The sequence below is a fragment of the Mirounga leonina genome, unplaced genomic scaffold, assembly GCF_011800145.1.
Source record: "Mirounga leonina isolate KUSES-001 unplaced genomic scaffold, KU_Mleo_1.0 Mir_53, whole genome shotgun sequence".
Taxonomy (NCBI): domain Eukaryota; kingdom Metazoa; phylum Chordata; class Mammalia; order Carnivora; family Phocidae; genus Mirounga; species Mirounga leonina.
Window position 1 is genome coordinate 83,760,343 of NW_023270807.1, and position 24,894 is coordinate 83,785,236.

The following is a 24,894-nucleotide window of genomic DNA, read 5'->3' on the forward strand; positions in this document are numbered from 1 at the left end:
TTAGTGCTATGGTTTTGAAGTAAACAAAATATTTTACTAATAGCAATAGGTCTGCCTATTTTGTGAGCAAGCACTCTGCAGAATGTTTACAAATGCCCTTATTTAAGCCTCAAAACATCTCTGCACAGCAAGTGTTACCAAGTTCATTTTATACGTGAATAAAATGAGGCTCAGAGAAAGGAAATAACTTCCCTTAATAAGCATGGGATACAAAAGAGTATAGCGAGTAATTGTCAGTACTATTGTTAGACAACCTGAATTTGAATCCTGACTTAACCCCCTCACTATGCAGGAGATAGATACACAAGATTTGAATCCCATTCTATTTTATTTGAAATATATCCTTGACATTACAGCATGACGCTTATGCAACTTCCCAGTTATACGTAACCAAATGCCAAACTCAGCCTTTCCTGAAAAGCCTCACCTACCCATGCCTGACACTTCCAGGTGAACTTTATACATAAGGACTATACTCAACTGCTTCTACTCTAACCCATACATTTTCTCAAAAATATCTTTTAGAGATACATAAGGAAAACTGCAAAAACACAACTGAAAGTTCTGGATCTTTCTACTTTTCAAACATGTACATATACGTCAACAGATACTTACCTGGCATATAAGGTTAATCGCTAGATATACCACATCATGCCTTCTTTAAAGCATGGACAGCCATTTGGGAAGACCAGAGCAGTTCAAATAAAAAGCCATCGCTATAAACTTGTGAGTTAACTGTAAATGCATTAAAAAAAAAATGTGTCCACAGGTACTACAAACACATACACCAGATTTCCCAGAACAGTTCTGATTTCAAATATTCTATCCACTGAGTAGTGGGTTTGGGACTAATGGGTAACTGCAGGCTAGAGCGGTAAACAGAAGAAACTTAAAACTTCGCAAGAAATGGTGGATTCTCATTGATAGGAAAGAGGGACTGCAAGATAGGGTGGAAAATCCTCGGGGTGAAGCAGCAAGATGCACAAGGCACTCCAGGAAATCTGGGGGGAACAGGAATCTTAAGTAGGGCGGTGAGTTCACCATTATCACTGAATCAGTCACATACAAAGGTGGTAAGCCAGAGGCAATGCTGCAGTAGGATATTTGGAAGGACTGTTGAGGGTTTTGAAGTCCAGGATAAGGACTCCAAGCTAAAGAAGACAGGTTAGCCCCTCCTAAAGTTTGCTGGGAGTTTTGTCTTGTTTTAGTAATAGCTTTATTTAGCTACCATACAAGTTGCCCATTTTAAGTGTACAATTCAGTGACTCTTACTATAGCCAGTTGTGCAACCAGCACCACAATCAATCTCAGGACATTATCAACCCAAAAAGAAAGCCCAAACTTCCTAACTTATTCTATGAGGCCGGATACCAAAGCCATCACAAAAAAAGGAAACTACAAGCCAATAAGCCTAACGAATACAGAAGCAAAAGTCCTTCACAAAATACTGGTACACTAAATTCAGCAAGATATTAAAAGGAACTTACACCAAGACCAAGTGGAAATTATTCCAGGAATACAAGGGTGATTCAACACACAAAATTCAATCAATAAAATGTTCTTGAGAGATAAATACAAGATTATCTCAATAGAAAAAGCATTTAACAAAAATCCAACATCCTTTCATGATAAAACATTCAACAACCTAGGTATAAAAGGGAACTTTCTCAATGTGATAAAGGCCATCTATAAAAATGCCCCTCATACTTAATGGTAAAAGACTGAAAGCTTTGCCCATAGGATCAGAAACAAGACAGATATCCCCCCTCACCATCTCTATTCAACACTGTACTTAAAGCCAGTGCAATTAGGCAAGAAAAATAAATAAAAAGCATCCAAATAGGATAAGGAAAAAGTAAATGATCTCTATTTGCAGATGGCATGATTGTTAGATTAAAAATCTTAAAGAATCAAAAAAAAAGGGCTAATAAAGGAGTTCAGCAAAATTGCAGAAGATCAATATACATATTCAATTGTATTTCTATATGTAAACAATCCAAAAAATAATTCTAGTTGGCATCAAAAAGAATACAAAGGAATAAATTTAACCAAGGAAGTACAAGACATGTATACAGAAAAATATAAAACATTGTTCCTAAAAAAAAATCAAAGACAACATAAATAAATCCATGTTCATGCATTCAAAGATTTAATAGTGTTAAGATGGCAATAATGCCCAAATTGATTGACAGATTCAAAGCAATCCCTATTAAAATTCCAACTGCTCTTTTTTTTTTTTTTTGCAGAAATGGACAGGCTAATCCTAAAATTCATATGGAATTGCAAAGGACAACAGATAACTGAACTAATCATGACACAGAAGAACAAAGCGGAAGGATTCACCCTTCCTGGTTTCAAAATTTATTATAAAGCTAGAGTAATCAAAACATAGTGGTACTGGCATAAGGACAGACATACAGATCAGAACAGACTTGAGAGTCCAGAAACAAGCCCACATATTTATAACCAATTGATTTCAACAAAGATGCCACGTCCACAGGAAGGAAAAGACTTTTTCAACAAATGGTACTGGGACAACTGGCTATCCACATACAAAAGAATGACTCTGAACCCCTATGTCACACCATATAAAACAACTCAAAATGGACCAAAGATTTAAAATACATAACTAAAACTATAAAATTCTTTGAAGGAAGGGAGTATAAATCTTCCTGACTTTGGATTTGGCAACACATTCCACAACAGAACACGTAAAACACAAGCAACAAAAGAACATATGAATTAGACTTCACCAAGATTAAGAACATTTGTGAGTCAAAGGACACTATCAAGGAAACAAACAAAAAAAACCCCACAGAATGGGAGAAAGTGCTTGTACCCCACACACCCAATAAGGGCACCTAAAATGCAGAATATATAAAGCATGCTTACATTTCAACAAAATGACAAACAACCCAATTTTAAAAGGCGCAAAGGACTTGAATATATATTTCTCCAAACAAGATGTAAAATTGGCCAATCATCACAGGAAAGATGCTCAACAACATTAGTCATTAGAAATTGGAAATAAGACCAGAGGGAGATACCTCTTCAAATCCACTAAGACGACTAGTGGGGAAAAAAAAAAAACCCACAGCCAAGTGTTGGCATGGAATTGGAGAAATCAGAACCCTCATACATTGCTGCTGTCAGGAACGTAAAATGGAACAGCAGGTTCAGAAGGTGATGCGAAGAAGGGGGAATGGGTAGTAACGGCTTAAGGTATACAGGTTTCTTTTGGGGAGATTAAATCATTCTGAGGTGATGAGGACATTGCAGAACATTTTGAATATAATAAAAACCACTGAACTGTATATTTTAAAATGGTGACTTTTAGGTTGAGTGTATTTAAAAAAAAAAAACAAAAACCCTTTAGCTATCATTCCCTAAAACTCCCAGAGACTTTCTTCTGTCTCTATAAATTTCACTATTCTGGACATTTTACATAAAAGGAATCCTGCCATATCTGGCCTTTAGTGTCTGGTTTTTTACTTGGCGTATTATTTTCAAGATTCATTCATGTTGTAGCATGTATCAGTACTTCATTCCTTCACATGCCCAAGTAATATTACATCTTATGGCTAGACCACATTTTGTTTATCCATTCATCATCAGTTGATGGGCATTTGTGTTGTTGCTACTTCCTGGCCATTACAAATAATGCTGCTGTGAACATCTGTGCACCACTTTCGTGTGAACATAGGTTTTCACTTCTCTTGGGCAATGTGTACCTAAGAGTAGAACAGCCAGACAAATGCAAGTTCTATGTTAAAGTTTTCGGAAACTGCCAAACTGTTTTCCAAAGTGGCTGCACTATTTGACATTCCCACCAGCAGCGTGCACAGGTTCCAAACCCCTGAACATCTGACTGTGGCAAAGCACGATGATGACAACTAAATGTTGTTCAAGAAAGATAAATCTGAGGGGTGCCTGGGTGGCTCAGATGGTTAGGCGTCTGCCTTCAGCTCAGGTCACGATTTCCGGGTCCTGGGATGGAGCCCCACGTCAGGCTCTGGCTAGCTCAGTGAGGAGCCTGCTTCTCCCTCTCCCTCTGCCTCTCCCCCTGCTTGTGTGCTCTCTCTCTCTCTCTCAAATGAATAAATAAAATCTTAAAAAAAAAAAAAGATAAAAAGATAAATTTGAGGACCCTGTATTGGAAAGGAGAGATAGTAAAAGCAGGGATGGTCCAAATGGAAGGCTATATAAAAAGGCTCCTGTGGGGGGCAACTGGGTGGCTCAGTCAGTTAAGCATTGGACTCTTGATTTCCGCTCAGGCCATGGTCTCAGAGTCTGGGAATCCAGTCCCGCGTTGGGCTCCACACTCAGCGCAGAGTCTGCATGTCCTTCTCCCTCTGCTCCTCCCACTGCTCACGTGTGCGCATGCGCTCTCTCTCTCTCTCTCAAAAAATAAGTAAAATCTTTAAGGGACAAAAAGCTCCTATGGGTGGGAGAAATGGGGGAGATGTTGGTCAAATGGTACAAACTTTGTCATGAGTAAGTTCTGAGGATCTGATGTACACTTGAATGATGACTAAAGTTAATAAGACTGTATTGGATGCTTGAAATTTGCTGAGAGTACATCTTAAGCATTCTCCTGTCCCCCACCTCCCCACAAAAAGTAACTGCGAGGTAATGGATGTTTAATCTTCATTGTGAGAATCCTCTCACAACGTATCTGTATATCAAATCATCATGCTGTACGTTTTAAATATATTACAATTTTGTCAATTGTACCTCAATAAAGCTGGGGAGAGGAGAATAGGCTGGTGTGCAAGCAATAATAGTAAAGACAAATAAAGGACTGATATTAAATTTCAGAGAAAAAAAATCCATAGAAGTTGATATCTAAATAGATAGTAAAGAAGAGGCATAACTAAAAAATAATACCGAACTTTCAAGTCCAGAAGACTAGGAAAGGCTGCAAGATTTCGGATCTTTCAGCCACTAGGGTTTGACGTGATGACAGGATACCAAAGTTCTTAGAGAAGATTACAGAAATCAAGGAAAGGAATGATGATTAGGGAATCACCCCAGAACAGAAAGAAAATTATCCTAATTCTAGCATTTGTTACTATTAACTTTTTACTGTATTTCCAAGAAGGGACTATTCTTGAAAGTTCAGGTAACATAAGAGAGAGAGAGAAAAAAAGAGCATCTTAGGAGCCAGAATTTCCTCAAAAAAATTTTTTAAAGGACCATCTGAGGACGCCTGGGTGGCTCAGTCATTAAGCATCTGCCTTCAGCTCAGGTCATGATCCTGGGGTCCTGGGATCGAGCCCCACATTGGGCTCCCTGCTCACCAAGGAGCCTGCTTCTCCTTCTCCCCCTCCCCCTGCTTGTGTTCCCTCTCTCGCTGTCTGTCAAATAAATCAATAAAATCTTAAAAAATAAAAATAAAAAAAATAAGACTATTTGGCAGGGCATCGGAAGGGGCTAGAACTAGATAAAAGTCTGCATGACAAGAACAGAGTTCAGGTACTATAAAAACTAAACATGGTAGATGGAATCTACCCACGCAAAGAGGTACAGAGTCACCTACGTGAAGCCTCAGTGTCAGGCAAATGCACCACAGGAACATGGCTGCGAACTAGCTCTGCAGGACAAGATAAGTGCTAAGGATGAAGGACAGGAAGCCAGTATCAGATCATTCAGTAATCATTTGTTCATTCAGCAAATACTTATTGAGAGCCCATCAGATGCCAGACAGCTGTGAATACAGATATGATAACTGCCTTTGTGGAGCTTAGAACCTGATGGTGGAGAAACGCAAATAAAAAGTCAACTGGGGAGAAGGGAGGTTATTCAGTAGGTACATTAAACAGGGTGGAGGAGGCCCAGTAGAAGAAAGAACCATAGAAGAATGGCTACCCATAGGAAATTATATCTACATTGAGACCCAAGAGTAGAATATGAGTGGCAACATGTACGTAAGTCTAGAGAGGAGAGAAACTGGACAGGTGAGCAGGGAAACCTGATTAGCATGCTGAAATCTACAACAGCAAGAACCTTATAAGGTAAAAGCTACATTAAAAAGTTTGGGCGGGCGCCTGGGTGGCTCAGTGGGTTAAGCGTCTGACTCTTGGTTTGAGTTCAGGTCATGATCTCGCAGTCATGGGATCGAGTCCCACATCGGGCTCTGAGTTCAGCGTGGAGTCTGCTTTAGATTCTCTCTCCCTCTCCCTCCTGTGTGTGCGCCCTCAAATAAATTTAAAAAAAAAAAAAAAAAAAAAGCTTGGACTTCTTCTGGAAAGTGGTATTTATAAAAGGATTTTATGCACAAAACTAAAAAACTTTACACTGTAGTCAGGGTAGTAGTTTTAAACAACAGGTTAAATAAAAACTAGAAAAAAGTAGGAAAACCAGACAGATCATGACATATTTATCCAGACAAGAGATAGTAACTGCATTGTTTTAAATAAAATATTAACAAATGCATAGTCACCGCCTCCCTCTCTTCCAAAGTGAATTCTGCCATTGTAATTTCAATTCTGAAAGCAATTTGACTGACTTATTATGGAATGGGCTGAGTTACTAAAGAATAGATCTATAAAGAACACAGGAGAGACTCAAGCTAAAACTGATAGAGTTGGTGTTTATTGTTTGGGAAGAGGTTGGTTTAAGGAAGAGTCTGAAGGCTGCTTTATACTGGGATGAGAAGGTATCAGAAAAATTTATAAACCGATAAAGAGAATTTGTTTGCTGTTCTTATGAAATCGCTTGTTTTTCAAGAGAGCACAGTAAAAATAAATAGTTTGTCAATTTTTTGTCAAAGTTGAGACTTACACTTCTTTGGCTACCAAGGTTAAAAATGGACCATGAGAGAGCTAAGCTTTATGCAAGTTACCATGTCTGAATATGGAAGGTGTCAACGAAATGAGGTGGATAAATTCAAGAAATATTCAATTAGGACAACGGTAAGACTCTGGTGACACATGAGAGTTAAGGTCGAGAGAAAGAAAACAAAGATAAAGAGCAGTTAATTAGATAGCAAAGCCATTCACTGAAATAGTTAAAGGAGGAGTAAAAGGTCTGGAGACAAGTTAATAACTTCAATTTAAATTGAGTAACAGAAAAAAGAGGTATATAGAACAGAATAAGCCATTAGATAAAATGGAATCAGAAAAATATTATTCAGAGGAAGATAGAAAAAGAACAAGGACAGGACAAATAGAAAACAAATAGCAATATGGTCCCACAAACACCAATAATTAGATTAAATATAAATGATCTAAACACATCAAATAAAAGACAGAGATCATCAGATTGAAAAAAGTTAGGACCCAATTCTATTGTGTATAAGAAATCTACTTTAAATGTTAGGACTAGGAACAAGAGAAATGGTATTAAGAAGCAAACTGTGATATACAGAATTGTAACAGCAAAGCAAAGAGATGGCCCTAGACCACAGAAATGAGGATCTCTGATTAATGGAAGAGTGAGGGGGGAAAAAGTCTAGGAAAAAAACTCATAATATTACAAATAAGTGTGGTCCATATACAATGCTTAGGGTATATAAGTAAATGTCCTGAAGGTTCTTACAACCTAATCACACAAATTTTAATTACTAAACTGTCTAAAATATGTCAACTTTATGGTTGTAATACTCCTTTCCTACCCTTATTTCCTCTTTCCTCTTCTACCAGGTTAGTAATGTGCACCTCCATGGCTGTGTCCTTTTCCACAGCCACACAAAACATGATGACAGTCACATGGTGGGGGGTGGGGCCTTAGGAAATCTGTGTGCTACACGAAGTATGCATTTCAGGGCCTTAACAATTAACAAAGCCTTCTTCACCTCTTCCCCATTGCACTCCTATTTAATAAATTTAAGCTAAGATTCTTTCAAATGTCTAATTTATGTCTCATAAAATGGAAAGCTCTTGAATACCCATTTTGCCTCCCTTTGTAAATCTAATGCTATTTTTGTTCTTTGACTCCCAAAATGCTTACCTTCTTTAAAATAGCGATACACAACAAAGGTTGTTTGAACTTTATCACATAAACACTTCTTTCTACCATTTTTTAAACTTTGAAATAAAATTCTCAAAGAACATTGTGAGTGGTGCTAATTACTAGGAAAGGTGGGAACGGTATGATGAAGATCCAATATGCTTAGCATGTTATCTTTGTTTCATCCCTCTTTAGAAAAAGATGGTCTTTGCAAAAGAAAAGCGTAAAAAATATTTTTTTGAGCTTTTATTTTGAGAAGACTGAAAAGTTCACATCCATGGTTGTAATTTGTTTCTCTTGGATCTAAACATACACCCACCCATTGGCTTCAGAAAAGTGCTTGGACAGAAACCTGAGACAGTGATACTTCCTGGAATTTCAATTGAAAGAAAAAAGAAAGAAAAGAAAAAGAAAAAGTATCCTTCCCGTGAAGGGAAAACCAGTAGCAAATAATGCAAATGTTCTTTTAAATTAATACCAATCTATAAAAACCTATTCTTGCACAAAAGATACATTCATTCATTCAACGAATAGTTCTAGAACAACTATTAAGAAGATTTATAGAACTATTCCCCCTCTCACACACTTGATACACAGTAAGATTCCACTGAATATTAGCAAAATGGCTCAGTAAGAAAAATTTGTTTACCCACAGTTTTGCAGGGCCATTCGTAGTTCCCAAAATGTCTCTCCCTTCTCTTTGCTACTGACTGGTTCCCTCTCCATGTAAACAATCCTATTCTTAGGAGAAAAGACTACAATCTTACACCCATATCCCCACAGCTTAACACAGTACTTGGCATATAGTAAGGTAGCCAAAGAAACATTTGATGATGAATGAGTAATCAGATCATATTCATTTAGTATGCAGCTACAAACAAAATCCCAGTAACACACTGAAATAGACTCAGTACAGGAATCACCAGATCCTTTCCTCGCTCTTCATCCAAGCTCACTCAGTTGTCCTCTCTCTGTATGTACTTCTAAGGCTGAAATGATCATTTTTGAATTTTTAGTATCAGTTGGTCTTACTGTGAACTTATCAGCAGCTCAGGCTTATTCATCTTTGAATCCCCAGCCTAGAACACAGCAAGAGTGGGCTCCAATTTGTCTCATAATAAAGTGCAACAAATTCCAAAAATACCTGCTTAAATCATATTCCCAAGCTTCAGATTATTATTCTATAGTAAACACAATATACTTAATTGGTAACAAGATTTACCATCACAATTAAGTTAAATATTTGATCCTAGTCCCCTGCATAATAAATAGTACCCACAAAGGAAAATTCATAGCACTAGAAATACAAAATGAGGCTTCCTTGGGTAGGCTCTTTTAATGAACAGTAAAAGTCACCAGAAGAGATGCCCAGGGTAAACAGGTATTCTCCATAAAACCTGGCATGTATTATTTCTAAAACACAGGTATCTGTAATTAGGCCTCTTTCTTCAAATAATAATAATAATAATAATTTTTTAAAGGCTTCCAGTGGCTCTGCAGGGAGAATGAAGACCAAATGCCTCAGTATAAGCTACTGGGTTTAGCCCTTGCTGGCTCCAATCCAGATCTTCAGCTTGTCTTCTGCTTCCCCTCCCCCGACCTCCAGCCATACCAGCCTCCTCAACACAAAATAAATTTTCATGCTTCCGTGTCCTCATTAATGCTGACTCTCTCCTCTGTCTAGACCGTCTACTTCCCGTGTCTATCCTTGGAAGAAAAAAAAAAAATCCAACCCAAGTTTCCAGGTATGAGGTTAAAAATAAACAGTTTGTGATCAAACCTAACAATAACTCTTCTACTGATTTTTAAGCCAGAGGATACACAGAATAAAATGTGGGGTCAGGGGGAGCCCAATCAAATTATTTGGTAGTTTATGGTGCACACACACACATACACACGCTCACCAATCACAAGGCCATGAAAGAGAAGTCCAGTAGATGGCAAACCAACCCAGCAGGGACCCTCTACCATTCCAACAATACCCACCAACAGAGTAACCAGGATACCAAGAACAGTGAAGTCAGACTAAAATGGGTGAAGAGTAGTGCGGTCCCTCCTCTGAGACAGCCCTGACATATACATGGTAGATCACCAAGGCAATCCTCCCAATGGACAGAACCAGGGGCAGGAGGATCTGATCAGGAATCACATTTCAAAGACAGGTTATGCCTAGAGCAGTCACTGTTATTAACTTATCTAATTATCTACCCCATGATCCACACAACTGATGACCTATAGAATGTGATTTACAGCTATTCAAAGGGACAGGACAGGGCAAAACATGGTCCTGGGGGAAACCTGAACAATGGGACTGACCACTGCAGACAGGCTGAATGGAATTGGAACCAGAGGCAGGAACATCATCAGTAGACCGTGTTCTGAGACAAAGACATTGCCTATAGATGCAGTAGGTCAACAGGACTTTATACAGTCTGCCCTTGGTAAGGGAAGGACCTTTGCAATATGCCTATAGAAGCTACGCTGAAAGTACACACACATTTATGTATTGTCCTCAGAGGTACAGAAAGGTGTGTGTACATACATACGTATCTATAGACAAGACGGATGATATGTAGCAGCACTCTTAACCACTCAGCATCCACCCTCAACTTCCCCTTTGTCACCATCTCCCTGACCTTTTCCTCCCACCAGAGTCAACCCCAGTCTAAGGATTTTAACTAGTTCTATTCAAACCATCTGGGTTCAGCCATAATTTGGCTATCTCCTATCCTTCTCAATCTCATTATCCCCTCTAATTCCATTTGTTAACCATACTGGAACATCAGAATTCAATAAACGCTCAATGAACTGACAAAACAACACAGTTATGACAAGAAAATTTGTTTTTGCTGTATTATCTATAGATCAAAAGTAAATATTCTCCCCCATTGAACCCCAGAGTAATGAGAATGGGGGAGGAGGATAGTTTTTCTCTTCTGGAGAAGAATGGGTCCCAGTATCCACCAATTCCCTGGGGAGAGTTTCCTTCTACTTCCACCCCTAAACTCTATAGGAATATCCATATTAAGAAAGAGTTTACTTCTGCCACTGAGTTTATTGTAACAGGATCGGTCCTGTACCAGTTGTATATTTATCTTTAAAAAAAAAAAAAAACAAAACAGATGGAATGGCATGACACAGGGCTTGGTATCATTATATAAAACAAGTCCAGCTGATGGCTAGACATATACAAACACTGTAATCCCTGTGTACCTCTGCCCCAGATGACAGGAGCTGGGCTACAGCAGAATCAGCTCTTGTTGGAAATCAGTGAGCCAGCTGTCCAGGAGGAGCCAAGGCTTATGTGATCAGATCTTTACTTGTTTCAAAGGCTCCTTAACAGTTCTAATAGAGACTTGTTATGCTTTTATGATCCTGGAAAACATCCAAAATGATCAGCCTATCCTTTTTTGACACATGTATCTTCAGGCAATAAATGTACACGCTTCCTACTAATGGAGAACTTCCAAGTGAGTCCATATAAATGAAATGAGTGTCCTATGGATTCACCTTTCCAAAATTAAGTACTACCAGCTTAAGAATTTACAGAGACACATTCGCCATATTTTGCCAAGGGAAAATAAGCAGGTTTAAAAGGATAATGCTGTTGTTTTAACCCATGTGTACATATTCACAGATAAAAGACAGGAAATGCTCAGTCCAAATGATAACAGTGGTTGTTCCTAAATGCAGACAATGAGAAATTTTTTGCTTTATTTGTAGTTCTTTATATTATTGAGTTTTCTTCAGTGACTAGGTTACTATGATTAAGAAAAAAATTTAAATAGCTTAAGGTCCATTAAAACAAAATATATGAAGTTTTCTCTCGTTAGTTCTGTATTCCCAGCTTTAGCAGTTTTAAAGGCAGCGCAAAACAGGATGAGTAAATCCCAGTAAAATTATAATAAACTGGTACCATGCCATGTGGTATAGATTTACCTGAAACACAGAGGTACATTCATACTATCCCTCTTTGAGCTCGGCACTGTATACAAGAAATTACTGGACTCTAAGAAGCACACACTTTCAGACACTGTTACATCAGAGGCCTTTTTTTTAAAGTTAGATTTTAACTGGATTTAAAAGAATGAAAGGAATTTCCTGGATTTTATCAGGGCAATTTCCCAACAGATTTTTGCCCCCACTTCTTAATACAAGGATTAAAGCCACTTAGCAAATTAGAGCTCATTCTTGCCACTTAAAATGCTATTAAAAACATATAAATTAAGAGATCTTTGAGAAGCAATACACATCAACAAAAGGCTTAGAACTCCGGCTCAGAATTAGTTGCATGAACAGTGTCCTATAAAGTTAGTCAAAAAGCAGCAAACATCTGAGGGCCTGAGTGCAGGAGGGATCGACTTTCGGACCACACAACACTACGGAGAGACGGGGATCGCATATCTACATTCGATCAAGAAAGAGCCTTTCTTTGTTTTGTTCTCATATGACAAGTATCACTGTCAAGTTTTCACTACAACTTCATTAAAATACCAAGCCATACACACGCACAATTTAACACAGCACAAGGAGGACAGGGACATATTTTTCAGAACTGCAAAATGGCATCTGCAGAATGTCTCAAAGGAATGACAAAGGCACTTCTTTGGCCCCAACAAAGAGAACAATGTTTCCACTAGGACACTACAGGACTATTGCATTTCAAGGGGGGGTGGGGGGAAGCCAATAAAAATTAACACAAAACAGAACTGAACCAGTAGAATGACAGTCTGTAGGGCAGAATTAAAAGAAAGTATTGAGGATGCAAGTTTCACTAGGAGCACACAAAACTAAGAGTCCTTACTGTTCTTTAAAAACTGGGCAATTTCAAATATTAAATCTGAAAAGGAAAATTACAACTCCAAAACTGAGAACATAAAATTACTTATCTCAGCAACCAAATCAACTAAGATTTTTAGGTTCATAAACACTGTGCTTCTGTGATTCATGTTGTACAACAGGTAGCTTATAAACAAACTATGCCATCATTATGCTGAACAATCTACACAGATCATTTCGTTTCTCATGACCACTCAGAAATGTAGTATCAATGCCTCCATTTTACAGATAAGGACAGTGACTCAGTATCACGCAGATCTAATCAATTCCAACTCTCTCCCTTATTAGCTAGGACTTTGACTTTCTTTCCAAGACATTTTTACTTTAAATTTTGGGACTATCAATGTCAAATAATATTCACAAGGATTAAAGACAAACTACTGTCCAAGAACTTTCCTAAAAGAGCATACTACAATGGAACTAGAAGCTTAATAAATTGGGGGTGGGGATATCGGGATATACCCACTTTTAATCAACCAAGTAACATTTTCAAAACATTATTAAGAGAAGGGCTTAAGAAACATCTTCAGGGAGGGGGAAAAAAAAAAAAAAAACAGAATGCCAAGGACCAGGATTCATTACAAAAAGTGAATATCTGAACATGCTGGATGAAGAAAGATCAGAATCAGGACCTTATGCTGATTGTTCCTCTTTTACTTGAAGTCTGTGTACTTTATCTGCAGTAGATAGTATCCTAGACAACAATTTGAAGACTTTTACATTGTGGAAAAAACAGTTTTAATGATAAACAGCAGACTCTGATTAAAATAAGTAGAACCAGTAAATATGTTACCAATGGGGACATTTTTCTCATAACGATTTCTTTCTCATCAATTGTTAGCCCTACTTTGAATCTCTACCCAACTAATCTTCCTCAACTCCGGTTATGATCACACCATTCATCTGTTCAGACAAACTCAGTAACTGCAGAAAGAAAACCCAAATTCTTCCATGCAAAACGCAGAGTCCTCCAGGCTCTGGCTGGACCCTCCTTTCCAACCTCTCTGCTCAGGTCTGTCCAAGAAGAATTCTACTGTTGAAGAAAATCTACTCCAATCTGCGGGCTCACTCCACTGGCCTCTTCTCAAAAGTCAGCTGGTTGGAGCATGCCCATCATCTCCCCTACCACGGGGCCAGTCCAGCTCCCAGGCTACGAGCTTGCCAAAGACCTCCCCACCACTCCCAGCTCAATGCCACCCCTCCCTCCCCCTCTTCCCTCCGCACTTGTCCACAAGCCAGGCCCTATGCCCACATCTCACCTACTAAATACGTCTGTTAATCCTCTCTGGACGCTTCAGAGCAAAAAAACACACCCCTATGCACCAAGTTATAGTTAGTATGTTTGCGTAGAAAGAAATGAGGTTGTAAGAAAACGTCTTTAAGAAACTTAAGCACCTATTTTTTCAAACAATTCCAGGCATCATAAGCTTGTTTTTCTATTATCTAACATAATCATCTTAACGAGTCAATAAAGAAGGCCTAATATTAAACAGCACTCTAATGGAATATTATTTTGGCACACTTATAATGAGAAATCTCAGACCATCTTTTAAGATTCATATTACTGAAGTGTGAGGTGTTGTGGAATTTACTACCTTCAGTCTGCATGATTGGTTCTCATGGATTAAGACTCACCTAAAGGGCCATTATCTTCAAAAAGGTATTAAATTCTCAGAAAAACAAGGAAAAAAAAAAAGTGGTTCCAAAGTAAGTCCTACGACAATGTGTTTTGGGATACACAGTCCCCCTGAACCATATAATTTCAGATACGAGAGGGACCTGAAAGAATTTAGCCAATCCTTTACATCACAGATACTAGAGAATCTAAGAAATTTTAAATGGAGCGAAGTGACAGAGATCTTTTTAGAATGTCCTGAGCAGAGGCAGAAACCTAACCTCCTGGCAAAGGATATCGGCCAGGTATTTCTCATTTGTATTAATGTGTTAAATCAACCAGGTGATGAGCTCACGTTTCTGAATGAATTTGCCTCTGAGCACCTTCTGAAAAGCTTACTTTTCCCAAACACACTTTTCTCTTGTATCTTCTCTCAATGCACCCCACATTGCTGACCTTCCAATTCTCTACAGGTGTAAAAACAGTATGAAATTGTCGAGTAGTAGTTAAAACACAACAGCCATGGGCATTACTATAATCTCTCCTTCGTGCGTAGCATTTATCTGATGAAAGCACGGAGGATCTTCCTTTCACCGCTCGAGTGGGTACAGAAATCACAGCAGAAAGCTGGACGAGGAATGGCTGGAAAAGAGAAGGGGCACCTGTCCAGAAAAGCAGCAGCTATGGCTATCAGAACTGAGACCTCAGACAAGAAATTCACTACTTTATGCTTCTGGAACACACACTCAAAATTGTGCAACAGTTACAGAACTTTTAGAATATAGCTATATAAATACAATGGAAGCCTGTCTTCCAGGAAACCCGGCCAACCCAAATACCTACCGCACACCCAAATCTGGACCAGATCTGTGCGGGTTTCTCACTGGTCATCACTCTCTACTGACTTCTGCTGCAGGACAGCACCCTTAGCAGACAGAATTCACGGATATTCATTCCGTTCTGGGAGAATGGCATTGTAACTAACACAAATACCACTACCTTCAAGCGGTCAAAACAGCGCATCCAAAGAAAAACACCAACTCACGTTTACCAGTAATGCTTTCACTGGGTAATCACAGAGCTCTTCAGAACTCACACTTGCAGCCCAGGTCTGCAATCAGTGTAGCACCTTGCTCAGTGGCAGCGCACAATCCAAGGACACTTGGATTAGGATAAACGCCTTAAGTCGCAGTGCTGACACAATTCAGTTCCTAACGCTTATGTCAGAGGGGGCCCAGCCCGGGGCAGGCAATAATACGACAGATACTAGAACCCAACAGTAAACAGAAGTATTTTCAGGAAGTAGAATTCCTTTTCCAATCATAAAATTCCCAAGTTACTTTACTCCTTTTGCAGAACCAAACAAACAGGTGAAAATAATTCCAAAAGGCCTAGAGGGTATGCAGACCATCACTGCTTAAATATAACAAAAAAAGACTCCAAGAGAAATAAACTCACACTCTAGCAACACGTGAAACCATCTGCACAAGTACATTGCAACTACACGTTTAAGGGAAAAAGCGCAGACATGGGCGCATGCGCACATACATCGCACACGGGGTCTCGGGTCCATAAAGTGATATGGCTGCTTTCCTGGGCAGCTCCTGAAATCCGTCTCCTTTTGCAACACATCTTCTGTGTCCTGACACTTTTCTACAGTGAACAAGTCAGGAGACAAGCAAGCCACTGATCCAAAAGGATTTGATTCTTTATATTATACTAAATTAAACAAACTTTTTGGTACAACACTAGAGAATAAATTAAGTACAGTATCATAAGAAATGCAGAGCACCGCCAGGAAAAAAAGAATTTTTTTTTTTAATTCTGTGTCTTCCTACTCTAGCTGCTCAGGCTATGTCCATCCTATTTCTCCAGCACTTAAGCTGTCATCCCTAGTCAAGTTCCCCACCCATTCCAATCACTGGAAAAACTTCTGGAAAAGCACCAAAAGTATAATCAGCTTTGCCAAATGACATTCAGATTCTGTCCCCACCCTAATATTTGGCTATTTATCCTTATTTCTCGATCTCTTTCCATTCTTTCTCCTGTCCTCCGGCCCCCACCTACAAATATATCCTAGTAATTATTTCCTTTCTTCCCCACTCCCTATTCCTCAGATTTCTACACTAAATTTCTTCATTCCCTTCGTTGTCTTTAATTCTTCCCTCAAGATGCAGAAAGCCAAGACGTACAAAATTATTAAGTCTTCAAGATGCAGAATTTAATATGCTGGAGACTTCCTGTGGAGGAATTTTTCCAAGAAAAACAAGAACGGAGGATTCTCCATCACCTATTTTTTAGACATCCTTCCCAGCTCACTAAAGTCACTGCAGCTGTTTTGGTTTGTTCTCCATTGACCAAGGGTCAAACAGAGGTGAGGGTGAGTCTGAGAATGCGTGCGCCAGTACATCGTCTGAATCCGTAACTGCCTCAAAAAGGACATCTAACTACCTGTTGACCAAAACAGATGTGCAAATCATGCTAGACTTGTTTCTTCTGCAGAGATAGTCCTGCGATCGACGGTGCCTGCATGACTAATAGCTCCCAGAGGTGAAAGAAGAGGCCATGTGCCCTAATTTGCCCTAACTGTGCTCAGCACCTTTTTAACAAGTCAGAGTAATAACAGTGTGAACCTAGGAGGTGCTCCGCTAGAACTGTGAAGACACAGCAAAAGGAGGGGAGAGAGGCAGGCCGGAAGGGAAACGACAGGACAACCTCCCCATCCTTGAGGAGCTCATAAACTAGACACTAACACATGCAACCCCAGGGAAAGTTACATTCATCAAATACCCAAAATGTCAAGCCATAAGACGGGGTGAGCAATATGCCAGAGGAATGATGCCGCTAAGAATTCCTATGGGAATGCAGCAGAAGAAAGCAAATCTATTCCAGAGTAGAAGAAATGTGGCACAGGAAATAAGAGTTTGGTAAAAGCACTAAAAAGTTTTAAGAGACTTATTGGCTTTAACATGGAAGAAATGAAAGGCTTCAAATCTACGGATGTTTATTCTAAATGTAAAGCCTACATTTTTAACTTCCACTCCTCCCGGGTTCACCTCAAATAACCCTAAGGTAGCAGCAATTCAGCCATATCACAATGGTTTTCAAACTTCTCCAAAGTACCTGGGACAAATTAGCTACACAGGTGTGTTTGGGGAGTTTCAAGGTTTTATTTTTTCGTAGTCAAACTTAAAGTTAGATGGATTTAACACTTTAAGGCAAATCTAATGATCTCTAATGTATCCTAGAGGATAATACCTCACAAATTCTCCCCAGTAAATAAAGTGAAATAGGCAGCACGGTACAGTGAGAAGTAAATAGGAATCAGTGGAACCAGTTCCAATTCCAGCTCCGAAACAATTTTGAGCAAGTCACTTAACCCCACTTTTCTAAATTTCCTCTTCTAGAAAATAGAGGAAAGATGAATTCTCTCTGAACGTGCCTTACAGTTCTAAAATTCTACATTAAAAAAAAAATACTTGGCATGGTAAACTGCACACAAAATAAAGTTGGATGAAAATGGACATCAAATCCAAATATACAGTATGAGCCCCAAAGTCTTTATTCTATAAGCTAGGAGTAGGGTACAAGGATAGACACAGACTACTAATAGTGATTGTGTTTGAAAGTGAGAATCAAGCTTTTACTATTTATGGTTCTCTGTATTCCAAATTTTATTCAACAAACATGTAAGTTTATGATTAAAAAGATCCAATCCCTTGACTCCAAGCTTACCATTTGGAATCAGAGCTCTTCAGCCTCTATGAAATATGCCGGAAATCAGAGTTCTCTTAGAAATACTATAGTCCAACCTTCAATTAGGGGGGGCAGCAGAGGGGTGTAAACACTCAACTTGTTCTTCCACAGCTATTTTTCTCATCTAGTCTGAAACCCCTCCTCTGTCCCCACCCTTCCCCTTAAAAATCTCTTGGGAGTGATTGAACGCAAGTAACCTAAAACTGGAATTTCTGGGACTGTCTGCTTCTCAAAAAGTACTGTATTTTCATCTCGCTACCTCTACACACACACAATTGAATTTCATACTTATTTTCGCAACAAAAGCTCACAGTAGTCCTTAAGTATCCTTTGTAAAAAGGGAGGAGCGGGGCGGGGCAGGGCAGGCTACGTAGGACAAAACGATGTGGCACCTGCGGGGGTGATGTCATCGCCAGCCGTGGCTCTAGAAAACAAGCTGTGGCTAGGATCCCCAAGCCGACCTCACACTATTTAACAAAAACAGTCCTTCCTGGCCCTAGAAAACCTCACTCACATTTGACTGCTCTGCCGAGGAAGCCCTATACTTGCAACTTTGCAGCTTTAAACACTTTGTAGAGCACAGCATCAAATACCGTCTGGACCATCTTTGGAGAGCTACGCTTAGCTGCTCTAAATTGTATTTAGTATCTGGCAGGCCTGAAAAGGACTAACTCTGCACTCCTGTCCACAAGCAGGATATAGGGACTCCCGACTCATGACAGGCCTGATTGAAAATAAAAAAAAAAAGAACCACACCTACACCCCAGCTCCAAATGAAGTGACTGACTTGGTTGCGAAAGGGGTGGGCACAGCGGGGAATGAGGCCAGGTGTCAAAAAGTGAAATCCTCGGCCACCTCGCTGGCTCGGTGAGTGGAGCACATGACTCGATCTCAGGGTTGGGAGTTTGAGCCCCACCTTGGGTGTAAAGAGGACTTAAAAGTAAAATCATAAAAAAAAAAAAAAAGTAAAATTGAGAGGTGAGCCTCAATCTTCATTCTGTAAAATGAGGCTAAGAAAATACAATGCATGGCTATTCATACAGATAATAATAAAATACTGTTGGTAGAATGACGGTTTTAAACATAAACACTAAGTTCATGTTAGCTATTATTTTCTTGCCCCACAGTAACGGTCATTAAAGGGAATATGAACTCCTCCAGTTTACTTAAGATCCAATCAATCTATAATGTGCCTGAAAGTACTTGAAAAATTAATGGCAAACTTTCAACACTTCTAAGGAAAATACACAAGGAGTTTTAACTACTTGTTAAATACAAACATATTTGCTCCCCAGGAAGAATGGGTGGGATATGACCCTTTCTGCCACCCTCTAGTCATAGTAGAAAACATCCACGGAAGAATCCCTATCCGGCCACTCCTCCAGCAAGGGGCGCACCCAGAGATGAGGTACCTGACACGAGCTTGGGGTAAGAACTCGGGGTAACGGGCTGAAGTGCTACAGGATCCTGGACCTCCACCCAATCTCCTAACTCCCCTACCCACCAGGGCCTGGTTACCTTTCCCTCCCTTTTTAAGAGCCACAGAACGTAGCCTCCTGCTTCTTTCCCACTGCCAACACCTGACCAAGATGATCCAGTATAAAGGGAAACTAGACTCTCCACCTCCCAGATTCAGTCTAGAAAGCAACCCAGGCCTTGCAACTTACTACCACAATTTTACTACTCCTAACAACGGGGACGTGGCTGAGGAAAGGCTAAGTGTGCGTGCCTGTTTTCACCTACATTCTAAGGCCAAAGCCAAAATTCACACTCGGATGCTAATGCTAATATTTCTTCATTTTTAAAAAATCCTGAATACAGTAGGAGGAAGACGCTAGAACTTATATCTTACAAATCCCAAGACTGCTTCTACTTGATTTTTTATAGAGCTGATCTCCTCCTAATCCTCTAAAATTTTCAACTATCTATTGCTGACTATGTGTTCTACAGTCAACCCATCACTGAAAATCGCAGAAAGCTCTCTCCCTGTGACCCAGAGCACACCAACAGTCTCCTCTCCTCACTGCCTAGCTTTTAAAAGATCTTAGCGATGACCCAGACTCTGGTACTTCCCTAATCGGACAGTGACGCTGCAGAGACCCAGGGCTGAGTCAGAGCTCACCCTATATCTGAGCCACACTTCTCTCCACCACCTTACAATGTTCCAAGCTACTAGGGAAGAGGGGAGCTGAATCTCAAACCTTCACATGTATAATGCATTCCAAATTGAAATCATTTTTATTATCATACTCCTACTCCTTTTTATAAGGCCGTGGGGGGGGGGGGGTGTGTGTGAGAGAGAGAAAGAGATCCTGCCCTCCCCACCATTTTAGTTACCCATTCCCACGGTCATACCCCAAGCACTGGCTTTCAAACTTTTCCACATGTGACCCGGAGTAAAAGATTTCCTTCCCTCCAACCCAGTTTGCAAATACAATGTAAACACACCCAGTTTTAATGGAAACAAAGATTTCAAAAGACTATGTGTGATCCACTCTGATCCAGACTAATGCCTAAACTTAGGCAGATTGTGCTAAATCCAGCCCCCACCCCTGGGTTCAGTGAGCCTTCTGCCAGTGGATTTCCTCAGCCAGAAAAAAAGGGCACCTCTTTCCTCCCACTGCCTCTCTCCTTCCCTCTCCCAAAGGGGAAGCTTTGTGCAGGGGCAGGATCACAGCCCATGAGGCTGATCCGAAGCATGATTATTGCTAATTGAAAACTCTTCCCAAAGAGGGAATCTTCTTTTAATTCATGTAATAACTCTGCAGAGGCTAGATAAGACCCTGACTCCCATGCTGTTTATTCTTTCTCATATTCTAAATGCCAGTCCTAGCCTTTTTTTTTTTTTTTTTGGCTGTTTGCATTTATTTTTTTATGTTCTGTTAGTCATCATACATTACATCATTAGTTTTTGATGCAGTGTTCCATGATTCATTGTTTGCGTATAACACCCAGTGCTCCATGCAGTATGTGCCCTCTTTAATACCCATCACCAGGCTAACCCATCCCCCCACCCCCTCCCCTCTAGAACCCTCAGTTTGTTTCTCAGAGTCCATAGTCACTTATGGTTCGTCTCCCCCTCCGATTTCCCCCCTTTATTTTTCCCTTCCTTCTCCTAATCTCCTCCATGCTATTCCTTATGTTCCACATGAGTGAAACCATATAATTGTCTTTCTCCGCTTGACTTAGTTCACTTAGCATAATCCCCTCCAGTTCCATCCATGTCAATGCAAATGATGGGTATTCATCCTTTCTGATGGCTGAGTAATATTCCATTGTATATATGGACCACAGCTTCTTTATCTATTAGTCTGTTGAAGGGCATCTCGGCTCTTTCCAAGTTTGGCTATTGCGGACATTGCTGCTATGAACATTGGTGTGCATGTGCCCCTTTTTTTCACTACATCTGGGTCTTTGGGGTAAATACCCAGGAGTGCAATGGCTGGGTCATAGGGTAGCTCTATTTTTAACTTTTTAAGGAAACTCCACACTGTCTTGCAAAGTGGCTGTACCAATTTGCATTCCCACCAACAGTGTAGGAGGGTTCCCCTTTTTCCGCATCCTCTCCAACCTGTTGTTTCCTGCCTTGTTAATTTTTTCCATTCTAACTGGTTGTAAGGTGGTATCTCAATGTTGTTTTGATTTGAAATTCCCTCATGGCTAATGATGTTGAACATTTTTTCATGTGTCTGTTAGCCATTCATGGGTCTTCTTTGGAATAGTGTCCATGTCTTCTGCCCATTTTTTGACTGGATTATTTGTTTTTTGGGTGTTGAGTTTGAGAAGTTCTTTATAGATTTGGATACTAGCCCTTTATCTGTAGTGTCATTTGCAAATATCTTCTCCCATTCTGTGGGTTGCCTCTTTATTTTGTTGGCTGTTTTCTTTGCTGTGCAGAAGCTTTTTTAAATGATTTCTTGAAAAATCCTGCCCTAGGCCTATAATCCTACCATTATCTTAATTTCCTGCATCTCAACCTTTGATTATCTTCCATCTTTCTAGCTCAATCCCTCTCGAACCCCAACTCCAACAATTCTTTGATCTGAGCAGCCTGTGCCCCTCCCACTTCCCAATGCCAAGTCTTTGTTACCCTCCTTCATTACCTTGGATCCCATGGGCCACCACGATAGCCTTAACTCCCAGCTCCTCTCTCCTCCAGCATGTTCGAATGTTCCACCTAACTCTGACCTTACTTACTTGCAACCATGCAGCAAAACAAAAATAGCTATGATAACTTTTCTCAAAAATCACAACCACAGACTTTAATTGGACTCAGAGATCTTCAGAAATCCTAGGACAGTTCCCTCATCAACCCACCCTACACTTCCACTCTCCTGGACACAGATTTCACATCTAGGCAAAAAGCTAAAAAAACAACAACAACAAAAAACTACAGACTAAAAATATAGGACACTGGAAATTGGATCTTCCTAAGTAAGGGTTCAGCCACAATCTAACTACAGCTGTCCTCCAAGAAGGAAAACCAGGTATTGCTTAACGATCTCATAGTTGTAAATGGAAGTTACCAGAGGAAAAAAAAAAAACTTTGCAGTACAAGGCTGACTTCCAATAAGTTTAAGAGCATTTTGCCATTAAAGAATAAAAGAAAAAGTTTATTTACTCTCAGAAGTGTTTTTGTTTTTTTTTTTTGGAAAATGTTTGCCAATATTCTCCTTAATTCTCTTACCAAGTAGTCCATGTGCAACTCCGCCCTGCCTCTCTAATCAGACAGGCAGAACAGTGTATTGTCCAAATATAATTTGTTCAACCATGCAAACACCTGTGAGATCAAGCATGTTCAATTTGCAAGGGACAAGTCCAATGGCATGGCCACAGTGATAAGAATGGATGCCCTGTTAGGGGGCCTTTTGCTGAAAGAAAGCTTTTCCATTATCTCTATTTTGAATCAAAATGTCAAATAAATGCTTTCATGTAACTCAACAGAAAAATAAGACACATACATTATAGAGTTGCTATTTATTCTAATCCAGGCCACTAATGGGGACACTAATGCACATTAAGAAAAACCCCAGAGTAAAAGGAGTCTGCATCTCTTGAATTCAAGGGCCAATAGAAGGAAAGCTATGAAAACATAATGTGCCTGAGGAGGCCATAAAAGGTCAAGCCCAGAATTTAACGTACTAGATAGGAGCACTGCTACAGGGAAATCACCGCAGGACTCCAAGGGTCATTTCTATCACATTAAAACACAGTTCTTCCCCGGAGGGAGGGAACACACACGACTCACACAGTTGAGAAATCTAGACTGAAATCACACTGCCAGCAAACAGGCAGATTATGTTCCAGCACAGGCAGAGAACACAAGAAGATAATCAAGCTTGAAGGAACCTCAGGAAGACGACATGAACACCACTTGGACCTGCCATCCACTGGTGGCCAAGGCCATGGGCTAGCCTACCAGCCTCAGTCAAGCAGAATGAAAAAAAAAAAAAAATGTGCACAATGGTCCAGTTAATGTAACAATTCCTACCTTCCTTACTTACACTCCTTCCCCAGCACCCTTTAACTTTCAAATACCTACTGTTTTCTCCTTTGGTTTTAAGGTTGCTAAACTGTTTGCTTCTCCTCTTCCTCCACCATTCAGTCATTCAACATTTAGGGAGTAAGGGGTCACTATGCACCTAGCACTGTGCTAGGACATCACAACCTAGTAAGCGACACAAAGAGAAAGCCACCGATTACAAATTCATTGTAGGAAATACCTACATAAAGCAAGCTGGTAAGAAAAAGAAAAAAGAAAAAAAAAAAGGCTAAGAGCAGAGAATGGAGTGAGGTAAAGTGGAGCCATCTCTAAAGGACCAAGGAGCTAAGAAAGGTGGAGAATCCCACGCACTTGCCACAGCATCAAGATACCACTAGGAGTGGGGTGCCTGGGTGGCTCAGTTGGTTAAACGACTGCCTTCGGCTCAGGTCATGATCCTGGAGTCCTGGGATCGAGCCCCACATACGGCTCCCTGCTCAGCGGGGAGCCTGCTTCTCCCTCTGACCTTCCCCCCTCTCATGTACGCTCTCTCTCAAATAAATAAATCTTAAAAAAATAAAAAAATACCACTAGGAGTTGTTCCTTTCAACTTTTAACATTCAATCCAAATCACAAAGATGAGACCCAACAACTCACAAGGTAATCAAATACAAAAAAGTCAATTTCCCTAACGTGGTAGTTATTTGCTAAACATTGTACCTAGAGATTTCTTCTTTTTAAGCTCACCTAAAAATTCCACTTATCCACTGTATTTTAGTTTTCAGTTTACAAAGTTAATCAGTGCTTGACCCTGTAGATATGTGCGGACCTACATACGTAGAGCATTCACAACTGCATACTCTGCTACTCAATATAATTATGAGAGGCACACTCGGACCTTCAGTCCAGTCAAAACTTGGGTGGGCATCCCTTTTATTCTTTTGCTTCTCTCTCACCCCAAACCCAGGTAGTTCATGTACCATTGGTAACAGGCAGTGCATTTATCGTAACTGAGATAATGGCAAATAATACGTCAAAGCTGTGATCTCTTCTAAGTCAGGATGGGGGCTGAAGGTAAAGTAGCAAACAGCAGAAAGACACTGCAATGTAAGATCAACTTGTGTTATTTGGCTTAGGGCTGGGTGAGCAGACAGCCTCTTCCCTCACCTCTCAAATAGAAAATAGAAAATAAAACTCACCTAGTTACCATGCAGTTGTTTTGCTATGAAAAAAAATCTCATGAAGACAGAAA

The 24,894-nt window shown here is 39.9% G+C and overlaps 1 protein-coding gene and 1 pseudogene across 9 annotated transcripts in view; one reads left to right on the forward strand and one right to left on the reverse strand.

Moving 5' to 3' along the window:
- Window positions 1-24,894, reverse strand: part of EPB41L2 (erythrocyte membrane protein band 4.1 like 2) — a 210,669-nt gene that overhangs the window by 138,486 nt on the left and 47,289 nt on the right. The window lies entirely within an intron of this gene.
- On the forward strand, window positions 20,812-20,930 carry LOC118001755 (annotated as a pseudogene).